This window comes from Pongo abelii, chromosome 23 (assembly GCF_028885655.2).
Source record: "Pongo abelii isolate AG06213 chromosome 23, NHGRI_mPonAbe1-v2.0_pri, whole genome shotgun sequence".
Classification (NCBI taxonomy): domain Eukaryota; kingdom Metazoa; phylum Chordata; class Mammalia; order Primates; family Hominidae; genus Pongo; species Pongo abelii.
In genome coordinates, this window is record NC_085929.1 from 23,037,027 (window position 1) to 23,050,009 (window position 12,983).

Sequence of the window (12,983 nt, forward strand, 5' to 3'; positions counted from 1 at the left end):
CATTTCACCATTTCATCATTTCATCTCATCTCAATTTCATTTCATTATTTCATTTCATTTCATCTCATTTCATTTCATCTCATCATTTCATCTCATCTTATCTCATTTCATCTCATCATTTCTTCTCATCTCATCATTTCATCATTTCATCTCATTTCATCTCATCATTTCATCTCATCTCACCTCATCTCATCATTTCATCTCATCTCATCATTTCATCTCATCCTTTCATCTCATCATTTCGTCTCATTTCATCTCATCGTTTCTTATTTCATCTCATCATTTTATCTCATCATTTCATCTCATCTCAATTCAATTTCCTTTCATTATTTCATTTCATATCATTCATTTCACCTCGTTTCATTACATCTCATCATTTCCTCTCATCATTACATCATTTCATCTCATCATTGCATCTCATCATTTCATCTCATTTCATCTCATCATTCATCTCGTCATTTCATCTCATCTCATCATTTCCATTTCATTTCCACTTCATTATTTCATCATTTAATTTCATCATCTCATTTAATTTCACCTCATTTCATTATTTCATTTTTGGGTTTCATTATGTCATTTCATCTCATTACATTTCATCTAATTTCATTTCATCTCATTTCATTACATCTCATTTCATCTCATATTTTCATCTCATCATTTCATCTCATCATCTCATCAACTCATTTCATCTTATCATTTCATCATTTCATCTCATCATTTCATCTCATCTCGTATCTTCTCATCTCATTTCAATTTCATTATTTCATGTCATCTCATCTCATCTCATCATTTCATCTCATCACTTCATCTCATTTCATCATTTTATTTCATCATTTCATCTTATTTCATCTCATCATTTCATCTCATCTCATTTCAATTTTATTTCAATTTCATTTCATTATTTCATTTCATTTCATCTCATTATTTCATTTCATTTTATTTCATCTCATCAGTTCATCTCATCATTTCATCTCATCATCTCATCATTTCATCTCATCATTCATCTCATCATTTCATATCATCATTTTATCTCATGATTTCATCTCATCTCATTTCATCATTACATCTTATTTCATCTCATTTTATGTCATCATTTCATGTCATCATTTCATCACGTCTCATCTCATCATTTCATCTCATCATTTCATCATTTCATCTCATTTCATCTCATCATTTCAACTCATTGCATCTCATCTCATCATTTCCATTTCATTATTCCATTTCATCATTTCATTTCATTATTTCATTATGTCATTTCATCTCATCACATTTCATCTCATCTCATCTCATCATTTCATCTCGTCATTTCATCTCATTATTTCATCTGATTTCATGTCATCATATCATGTCATCATTTCATCTCATCATTTCATCACATCTCATCTCATCATTTAATCTCATTTCATCTCATCATTTCTTCTCATCTCATGATTTCCATTTCATTATTTCATCATTTCATTGCATCATTTCATTATTTCATTTCATCTCATTTCATTATTTCATTTCATTGTCATTTCATTTCATCTCACTTCATTACATCTCATTTCATCTCATTTCATTTCATCTCATATTTTTCATCTCATCATTTTTCATATCATTTTTCATCTCATTTCATCTCAATTCATTTCATCTCATCATTTCATCCCTCATCTCATTTCATCCTTTCATTTCAACATTTCATCTCATCATTTCATCTCATCATTCATCTCGACATTTCATCTCATCTCATCATTTCCATTTCATTTCCACTTCATTATTTCATTTCATCATTTAATTTCATCATCTCATTTAATTTCACCTCATTTCATTATTTCGTTTTTGCATTTCATTATGTCATTTCATTTCATCTCATTACATTTCATCTAATTTCATTTCATCTCATTTCATTTCATTACATCTCATCATTTCATCTCATATTTTCATCTCATCGTTTCATCTCATCATCTCATCAACTCATTTCATCTTATCATTTCATCTCATCATTTCATCTCATCTCGTATCTTCTCATCTCATTTCAATTTCATTATTTCATTTCATTATTTCATGTCATCTCATCTCATCATTTCATCTCATCATTTCATCATTTTATTTCATCATTTCATCTTATTTCATCTCATCTCATTTCAATTTTATTTCAATTTCATTTCATTATTTCATTTCATCTCATTTCATTATTTCATTTCATTTCATCTCAGTTCATCTCATCATTTCATCTCATTTCATCTCATCATCTCAGCATTTCATCTCATCATTCATCTCATCATTTCATATCATCATTTTATCTCATGATTTCATTTCATCTCATCTCATTTCATCTCATCTCATCATTTCATCTCATCTCATTTCATCATTACATCTTATTTCATCTCATTTTATGTCATCATTTCATCATTTCATCTCGTCTCATCTCATCATTTCATCTAATCATTTCATCATTTCATCTCATTTCATCTCATCATTTCAACTCATTGCATCTCATCTCATCATTTCCATTTCATTATTCCATTTCATCATTTCATTTCATTATTTCATTTCATTATGTCATTTCATCTCATCTCATCATTTCATCTCATCATTTCATCTCATCATTTCATCTCATTATTTCATCTGATTTCATGTCATCATATCATGTCATCATTTCATCTCATCATTTCATCACATCTCATCTCATCATTTAATCTCATTTCATCTCATCATTTCATCATTTCATCTCATCATTTCTTCTCATCTCATCATTTCCATTTCCTTTCCATTTCATGATTTCATCATTTCATTGCATCATTTCATTATTTCATTTCATCTCATTTCATTATTTCATTTCATTATGTCATTTCATTTCATCTCACTTGATTACATCTCATTTCATCTCATCTCATCATTTCATCTCATCATTTCATCTCATCTCATCATCTCATTTCATCTCATCATTTCATCTCATCTCATCATTTCATCTCAACATTTCATCTCATCTCATCTCAATTTCATCATTACATTTAATAATTTCCTTTCATTATTTCATTTCATTTCATCTTATTTCATTATTTCATTTCATCTCATTTCATCTCATCATTTCAACTCATTGCATCTCATCTCATCATTTCCATTTCATTATTCCATTTCATCATTTCATTTCATTATTTCATTTCATTATGTCATTTCATCTCATCACATTTCATCTCATCTCATCATTTCATCTCGTCATTTCATCTCATTACTTCATCTGATTTCATGTCATCATTTCATCTCATCATTTCATCACATCTCATCTCATCATTTAATCTCATTTCATCTCATCATCTCATCTCATCATTTCATCATTTCATCTCATCATTTCCATTTCATTTCCATTTCATTATTTCATCATTTCATTGCATCATTTCATTATTTCATTTCATCTCATTTCATTATTTCATTTCATTATGTCATTTCATTTCATCTCACTTCATTACATCTCATTTCATCTCATTTCATTTCATCTCATCATTTCATCTCATCATTTCATCTCATCTCATCATCTCATTTCATCTCCATTTCATCTCATCTCATCATTTCATCTCAACATTTCATCTCATCTCATTTCAATTTCATCATTACATTTAATAATTTCCTTTCATTATTTCATTTCATTTCATCTTATTTCATTATTTCTTTTCATCTCATTTCATCTCATCATTTCATCTCATCATTTCGTCTTATCATCTCAGCTCACTTCATCATTTCATCTCATTGTTCATCTCATTCCATCTCATCATTTTCTCATTATATATCTCATTTCAATTTCATTATTTCATATCATTTCATTATTTCATTTCATTTCATCTCATCATTTCTTCTCATCATTTCATCTCGTTGCATCTCATCATTTCATCCATCATCTCATCATTTCATCTCATTTCATCTCATCTTCTTTCAATTTCTTTTCAATTTTCTCATTTTGTCTCATCATTTCATCTCATCATTTCTACTCACCATTTCATCTCAAAATTTCATCTCATCATTTCTTCTCATCTTATCTCATCATTTCGTCATTTCATCTCATCATTTCATCTCATCTCAAGTCATCTTATCATTTCATCTAAGTGAAATGATGTAATGGAATCATGAAATGAAATGGATAGGATGCCCTCAGTGATGTTAAATTTAAAACTTGTTTGTTTTCATGTATTCATTTTTATATTTATATGTATTTATATTTATATTTACTTATATTTCTTTCTACTTATTTTTATTTATATTTTTACTTATTTCTTTATTTATAGACAAGGTCCTGTTTTGTGGCCTAGGCTGGAATGCAGTGGTGCATTCACAGTTCACTGCAGCCTCGAGGAAACCTCCCACCTTAGCCTCCCAGGTAGCTGGGACACCAGGTGCGCACCACCACACCTGGTTAATATTTTATTATTTGTAGAGATGGAGTCTTGCTACGCTGCCCAGGCTGGTCTCAAACTCCAGGGCTCAAGCAATCCCCTTGCCTTGGCAACCCAAAATGCTGGGATGACAGAGAGGAGCCACAGTGACCAACCTATTTATTTATTTATTTAATAAAAACAAGGTCTCACTATGTTGCCCAGGCTGGTCAACTCCTGGCCTCAAATGATTCTCCAAACTTGGCCTCTCAAAATGTTGGGATTACAGGTATGAGCTGCCATGCCTGGCCTAAAAATAGTATTATATTTTTGTATTATATAATTTTCAATTAGGTAATATGAATATTCTGTACAGGAAATATGCCCTTAGTTACATAGGAATAAACATTTGTTACACTGAGAAAAATCTAATAGAGCTAAAAATAAAAATTAAATTGGAAAGGTCATTAGATACTCCTACATTCTTACGTTTTATACATTCTTTCATATATTCATATATTCTTTTAACAGTATCAATGGTTTGAAGTTATGTGTACAAAACCAAGACCTATATGTAATACAACTAATAACAGGCACTTACAATTCAAGGCATATTATACACAAAGCTTTAACTTCTCATCATCAGATTTTTTTTTCTTTCTGTTTTGGCAGATACTATGAACACAACATTCAACTCACAGACACTATGGAGCCTTTACTAAGCATAAAGTACTGTGAAAGGCCAGGGCTAGGACAGAACTGAGACAGGGCCAGGGCTAGGACAGAACTGGGGCAGGGTCATGGCCAGAGAAAGCCAGGGGCAGGGTCACAGCCAGGGACATGAGAGGACCAAGGCCAGGGCCAGAATCAGGGCAGAACCAGGGCCAGGGCAGGGACATGGCAGGGCCAGGGCCATGGCAGGATCAGGGCCAGCAGAAGGCCAGGGCAGGCCTAGGGTGGCACAGGGCCAAGGCAGGGCAGGGTCAGTGTAGAGCAAGGAACGAGCCAGGGTATGGCAGTGCAGGGACAGGGAGCTCCAGGGCCAGAGTCAGGAGCAGGACATGGACAGGGCAGGGCCAGAAACACGGCAGTACCAGAAAGCAGACAGGGCAAGGGCAAGGCCAGAAAAGGACCATGGAAAAAACATGGCCAGGGAGGGTCCAGGGCAAGGGCAAGGCCAGGGCAGAACCAGAGCCAGGGCAGGCCAAAGGCAGGGCCAGGGCAGGGCAAGGCCAGGGTAGGGCAGGGCCAGTGTGGGGTGAGGGTAGGGCCAGGGCGAGTTCAGGGCCAGGGCAGGACTAAGATAGCACAGGGCCAAGGCAGGGCCAGGGCAGGGCCAAAGGAGCGGCCAGGGCCACGCATGGCCAGTTTGGGGCCTGGGGATTGTCAGGGCCAGGGTCAGTGTCAAGGCTGGGCCAGGGACAGGGCCAGAGCAAGGGCAGGGCCAGGGAGAAGGCAGAACCAGAGAGGATCCAGAGCAAGGCAGGGCCAGGGCAGAACCAGGACCAGGATAAGGCAAAGCCAAGGCCAGGGCAGGGCAAGGCCAGGGCAGCGCAAGGCCAGGGCAAGGCCAGGGCAGGGCCAGGCCACGGTAGGAGAAGGCCAGGGTAGGGCCAAGGCCAAGGCAGGGCAGGGCTAGGGTAGCACAGGGCATGGCCGAAAACAGGGCAGGGCCATAGCAGTGGCAGGACTAGCAACAGGGCCAGGGTAAGCGCTGGACCAGAGCATGGTGGGGACAATACAGGGCCAGGACAGACGATGGCAAGGCAGGTCCAGGGCCATTTCATGGACTCGGTAGGCCTGGGGTCAGGCCAGGGCAGGGCAAGGGCAAGGCCAGGGAGAAGGCAGAGCCGGGGCCAAGGCAGTGCCAGGGCAGGACAGGACCAGTGCAGGACCAATGCAGGGTGAGGGCAAGGCCAGGGCATGGAAGGGCAGGGCAGGACCAAGGAAGGGCCAGGAGAGGGCCACGGCAGAATAAGGGTACGGCTGGGGTCAGGAATATGGTAGGACAAGGGCTGGGCCCAGGCTGGGACACGCAGGGCAGAGCATGGCCTGTGCAAGGCAGGGCCACAGCCAGGCCATAGAGATGGGAGGGCAACACCAAGGCAGAGTCAGGGTAGATCCAGGGCTGAGCACAGTCAGGGCAGGTCCAGAGTCGAGGCAGAGCTAGGGCCCAAGCAGGGCCATGGCAGCGCCAGGGCAGAGGAGGGCAGGGCAATGCAGGACTGGGCCATGGCAGTGCCTGGTCAACCCCAGGGCAGTGCCTGGTCAACCCCAGGGCAGGGCCAGAAGCAGAACAGGGCCAGGGCCAATGCTCAGGCCAGGGACAAGGCATGACAGGAAGTGCCAGAGCAGGGCTGGGCCAACGTTGGGGCAGGGCAAATCAGACCAGGACACCTCCAAGTCCAGCTCTGGCCCTGCCTTGGCCCTGGCCCCTTCCTGGCCTGACCTTGTCCCTGGCCCTGCCCTATCCATACCCTGTGTGTTTGACCAGTTTTTATAACCAGAATCCTACAAGAAACTTAAATCAGCTCTTTTTATGCATTTTTAGTAGAGATGGGGTTTCACAATGTTGCCCAGGCTGGTTCCAAACTCCTGAGCTCAAGCCATCTGCCTGCCTTGGCCTCCCAAAGTGCTGGGATTACAGGAGTAATCTGGCCAAGTATTTAACTTCTTCATGCCTGTTTCCTACATTTGGAAAATGGGGATGCTTTAAGTACCTAGCAGATAGAATTATTGTGAGAATCAATGCCTTGCATATTTACATATTGATAAAATTATACTCATAGAAAGATAGTATTAGTTAAAATTTAGTGATTATTTACTGCAAATATGATTACTATTACAAACAACATAGTATAGACATTATTACTACTACTATAGTTATCTTAAAAATCTAAAATAAAAATTTTACATAATAGCCTAATGTAATCTCTCCTGCTCGGCCCTGGCTCAGCCCTAGTGCCGGCTCTGCCCCGAGTCCTAACACATCCCTGGCCCTGACCCTTCCCTGGTCCTGCCGCTGCCCTGGCCCTTCCCATCTTCAGGCCTTACCATGGCCCTACCCTGGTCCTGACCCTGCCCTGGTCTTGTCCTGACCCTGGTCCTACCCCAGAGAAGGGGTATGGCAGAGCCAGGGAAGGGCCGGGGCAAATAAGGGACAGGACACATCCAAATCCAGGAAAGGGCCAGGGCCATGACAGAGCCAGGGCGAGTCCTTGGCAGGGCCAGGAAAGGGTCATATCAGGGTCACTGTATGGCCAAGGTCCAGGCCAAAGCCAAGGCAGGGGCAGGGTCAGGCCTGCATAAGGGCAGGACCAGAACCAGTGATACGGCAGGGCCAGGGCTGTGCCAGGACAGAACAAGAGCAGAGCAGGGCAGGACCAGAGCCAGGCCATACAGAGAGCAGGGCAAGTGCCAAGGCAAGGCCAGGGAAGTGCCAGGGCTGAGTCAAGGCTAGAACCAAGACAGGGGCAAAGGCCAGGGCAGATCTAGGGCACAAGCAGGGCAGGCTAGCACAGGGCAATGGCAAGACCAGGCCATGGCAGGGCCAGCCCAGGATAGAACAGGGCACAGGCAGGGCAGGGCCAGGGCCACGGCTGGGGCATGACAAGGACCAGGACCGGGGTCCAGGCCAGGGGAAGTGTATGGCCAGGGCAGAGGTAGGGCCAGAGCCAGGGTCTGGAGAGGACCAAAGCAGGTCCATTGCAGGGCCAGGGTTCAGACCAGGGCCAGAGCAGGGCTGGGACAGGGCCAGGGCCAGGGCCAGGGCCAGGAAAGGGCAATGTCAGGACAAGGGCCATGGCAGGACCAGCAATGGGGCTAGAGCCAGGACAGGGACAGGGACAGGGTCAGGGCTAGGGCCAGAAGAGCATGCCAGGGTAGAGCCAGGACAAATTAGGGCCAGGACCAGGGCTGGGCCAGGGTATGGCCTTAAGTAGCGAAGGGCCGGGGACAGGGTCCATGCCAGTGCCAGCGCTGGTCCAGGGCAGAGGCAGGGCCATGGCCAGGTCTAGGACAAGGCTGGGGCAGGGCCAAGGTCTGGGTCAGGGTCAGCACAAGACCAGGACAGAGCCGGGGAGGGACAGGGCCATGGAAGGGCCAAGTTAAATCAGGGACAAGACACCTGCAAATCCACTTCAGGGCCAGGGCCGGGGCAGGGCCAGGGCCAGGGCAGGGCCAAGACTGTGGCAGCTCCAGGGCAGGGCCAGGGTTAGGAACATGGACATCTCCAAGGCCAGTGCCAGGGCAAGGGCAAGGGCAGGGGCAGGGCCAGGATCATCTAAGAACCAGGGACAAAGCCAGGCCCAGAGCAGGGCCAGGACAAGTACCTGGCAGGGCTAGGGGGTCTGGGACAGGGCCATGGCAGGGCCAGGGCCACAACCAGGTCTGTGCTATGGCCAGGTCCAACGCAGTGCCCAGGTAAGGCTAGGGTGAAGGCCAAGGTAGGGCCAGGGCAGGGTCAAAGACAGGCTAGGGCCAAGGCAGGGCCAGGAAAGCATAGGGCCAAGGCAGGGCAGGGCCAGGCCAGTGCCAAGACCTGGGCAGGGCCAGGGAACAGCCAGGGCAGGGTCAAAGGCAGAGTAGGGCCAGGGCAGGGTGATGGCAAGACCAGGGGCAGACCACTGCCAGCTCAGGGCCAGGGAAAGGCCAGTGCAGAGCCACGAAAGGGTCTGGGTCTGGGTCAGGGCCAGGACCAAGGCAGAGCAGGGCCAGGGCCATGGCAGAGTCAGGGCAGGTCCTTGACAGGACCAGGTTCCAGGCCAGGGCCAGGGTAGCAGCAGGGGCAGGGCCTGGATAAGGGTAGGCCCAGGGATATGGCAGGACCAGGGCTAGGGCCAGGGCCAGGCCATAGTGAGGGCAGGGCAAAAGCCAAGGCAGGGTCACGGCAGGTCCATGGAGCGGCTAGCACCAAGCGGGGCCAAGGCACAACCAGCGCAGGGTAAGGCAGGGCAATGGTACCACTAGGCCATGACAGGGCAAGGTCAGTGCCAGGAGAGGGCAGAACAGGCAGGCTCATGGTGGGGCCAGGGCAGGGTTGGGCCAAAGCAGGGCCAGGACATGTCCAAGGCCAGGTCAGGGCCAGAACAGGAGCAGGACCATGACCATTGGCAGGGCCAGTGCCATGAGAGGACCAGGGTCAGAACAAGGGGCAGGTCCAGAGCCAGGGCCAGAGCCAAGGTCAGGCCAGTGCAGGTTCAGGGCAGGGCCAGTGCCAGGGCAAGACCAAGTCAGGGACAGGGTAGCACAGGGCCAAGACAGGGTCAGGATGGGACCAGAGCAGGACAGGGCTGAGAGTCCAGGTAACAGTAGGGCAGGTACAGGGCAAGGCAGGGCAGTACAGGGCCAGATCCACGGCAGGGGCAGGGAAAAGCCAGGCCCATTGCCAATGCACCAGCCCTCCCTACAAGGCTCCTACCACCTGGCCACTGCTGCAGCCCGTCCATCGCTGTAAGCCTGACCCCCAACCCTGGCTGCAGCCGCCTGCCCTCCTAGCGCGGCCGCTCTCCTACCGCTCCGGCGCACTGCAGTCTCCGTCGCTGCCACCCACCCGCAGCGAGGCGAGCCATGGTGTCGCAGGCTCTAGGTGTCTCCTCCTCCTCCTGGCACAGAGCAGCTGGGTGGGCAAAGCCAGAAAAGCGTAGAGGAAGATGTGAGGGGTGGAAGGGTTAGAGCCTCAACTTATCATGCCGGCCACTGGGTGGCAGGGGCCAGTTTCAGCAAAGGCACTCACACCCACCCTCCAAAGTCCAGCCTCTCCTTTTGGCCCAAGCTGGCCGGGAACTGGGGTCTGGGGTGGGTGCTGGAGACACCACAGCACCCAGCTCCCCACTCCACAGGAACCATTGGGCCCACCGGGGCCGCACTCCTCGGGGAGCAGGAGAAGCAGAAAAATTCAGACCCAGCCAGCCCTCCGCACCCAGATGCCAATTCCTGTTCCGGACACCTCCACACACAGGGCCCTGTGCCCCGTGGTGTCCCCAGGGGTGCCTGGCAGCCTCTGAGGCACAGACCCAGAGTGCACAGGCCCAGGAACCACGGTGGGTGTGGGGGCTCTGCCATGCTCAGGATTCCCACGCAAATGCTGCGTGCCTGCCGCACTCCAGTATGACCAAGAGTAGGTCGCCCTCTGGAGTGTGGAGTCAGGGAGAGGAGAACCACTCCTTCCTTGGACGCCAACTCTGCTGACCGCCGCCAGCAGCGCAGCACCTGATAGCACCGAACTCGCCCCCCCTCCATGGCTAGTCCTGCCCTCAATAGCACCCCCCACCTCCATCCCCCAATGCCGCCAGTAGCGTATACCCGATAGTGCCCTAACCTGTCCTCCTCCATGGGCATTGCAGCCCCAGAAAGCGCCCATAACCCACCCTCCCTGCCATGGGCAGTGCAGCCCTGTACAGTGCTACCAACCAGTACCCCTAATGCAGGCAATGACACCCTGGATAGCGCCCCCAACCCACCCCACACTGTGAAAGGTGCAGCCCTGGATAGCCCCTGTCCTACCACTCTGGTCGTGCTGCAGTCTCTGTCACCGCCACCACCAACCACAGTGAGGCAAGCCAGGGGGCCGCAGGCTCTAGCACCCAGCAGCCAGGCACGGAGCAGCTCTCGCCGATGGGCGGCTCCTACCACTCTGACCACGCTGCTGTCTCTGTGGCCATCTTCTTCGACTACAAAGGAATAAAACTAGGTATCAGTAAGAAGAGTGATTTTGGAAACAATACGATCACATGGAAGTCAAACACTACCCTCCTGAATAAATGACTAGCGGGTCAATGAAGATACTAAGACAGAAATCCAAAAGTTTCATGAAACAAAGGGTAATGAAAACACAGTATATCAAAACTTGTTACACAGAAAGCAGTACAAAGGCAGAGATTTACAGCTATAAGTGCCTACCGTCCAAACAAAAGAAAAACTTCAAATAAGCAATACATCTTAAAGAACTAATAAAGTAAGAACAAACTAAACTGAAAATAAGAAAATAAATAAGATCATAGCAGAAATAAAATTGAAATAAAAAACACACAAAATTAAACGAAAAGTTGGTTTTCTGGAAAGCTAAACAAAATTGACAAACTTTTAACCAGGCTAAGAAAAAAGAGACAAGATTCAAATAAATAAAATCAACAGATAAAAAAAGGAGACACTACAACTAATACTTCAGGAATTCAAAGGATCATAACTGGCTATTATATTATATGCCAATAAATTGGAAAGCCTAGTAGAAATTGGCAAATTTCTAGATGCGTACAACCTACTTAGGTTGAACAATGAAAACATCCAAGACCAGAACAGATTGGTAACAAGTAATGAGATTGAAGCCATCAGAAAAAGTCTCCCAGTGAAGAAAAGCCCAGGAACTGATGTCTTCACTGCTGATGGCTTCACACCAAACGATTTAAAGACCTAGTACGAATCCTACTCAAACTATTTTGAAAAACAGGAGGGAATACTTCCAAACTTATTCTATGAGACCATTATTACTGTGATACCAAAATCAGACAAAGGCATCAAAGAAGGAAACTACAGGCCAGTATCTCTAATATTGATGCAAAAATCCTCAACAAAATACCAGTGAATCAAATTCAGTAATACACTAAAAAGATAATTCATCATGATCAAGTGGGATGTATCCCTGGGATGCCAGGGTCACTCAACATACAATGTGATACATCATATCAACCAATTAAACAACAAAAACAGTATGATCATGTCAACTGAAACTGAAAAAGCATTTGATGAAATTCAACATCCCTTCATGCTATAAATCCTCAAAGAAACGGGTACAGAAGAAACATACTGCAACATAATAAAAACTACAGGAAAGACACCCACAGCTAGAATCATATGGAATGGGGAAAAATGGAAAGCTTTTTCTCTAAGATCTGGAACATGATAAGGATGCCCCCTGTCACCACTGTTGTTTAACACAGTACCAGAAATCCTAGCTAAAGCAATCAGTGCAGCCCCTGATATGGCCCCCAACCCACCCTGCCCCCTACCACCAGCAGTGTCGCTCCCCCCAATAGCACACCCAACACACCCAAACCGCCCCGCCTCCCCGCACCATGGGCAATGGAGCACCCCATAGCGCCCTCAACCCGAAACCGCCACCCCCCCCACAGCAGCGCAGTGCAGCCCCGGATAGCACACTTGGCCCACCTCACTGTTGCCAGCAATACAGTCTGGGATAGTGCCCCCAACCGGCTCCCCGCCAAGGGCAGTGAAGCCCCGGTTTGGGCCCCCAAACCACCCCCCCGGTGCAGGCAGCACAGCCCCAGATAGCACACTCAACCAGCCACCCAAGGCGGGCAGTGACGCCTGAGATAGGGCCCCCAACCCGTCCCAGGCCACCCGCAGTGCAGCCCGGATAGCGCACTTACCCCGACGCCTTTCTATGCTCTGGCTGGCTGCAGTGTCCATCGCTGCCACCAACCGCAAACAGGGGTGCAAACGGGAAGGATTTTATTCACCGTCGATGCGGCCCCGAGTTGTCCCAAAGCGAGGCAGTGTCTCCAAGGTCTGTGCTGAGCAGAACGCAGCTCCGCCCTCGCGGTGCCACCGGCCCGCCCGGGTCTGTGGTGAGGAGAACACTGCTCTGCCTTCGCTGTATCTCCGAAGTCTGTGCAGAGG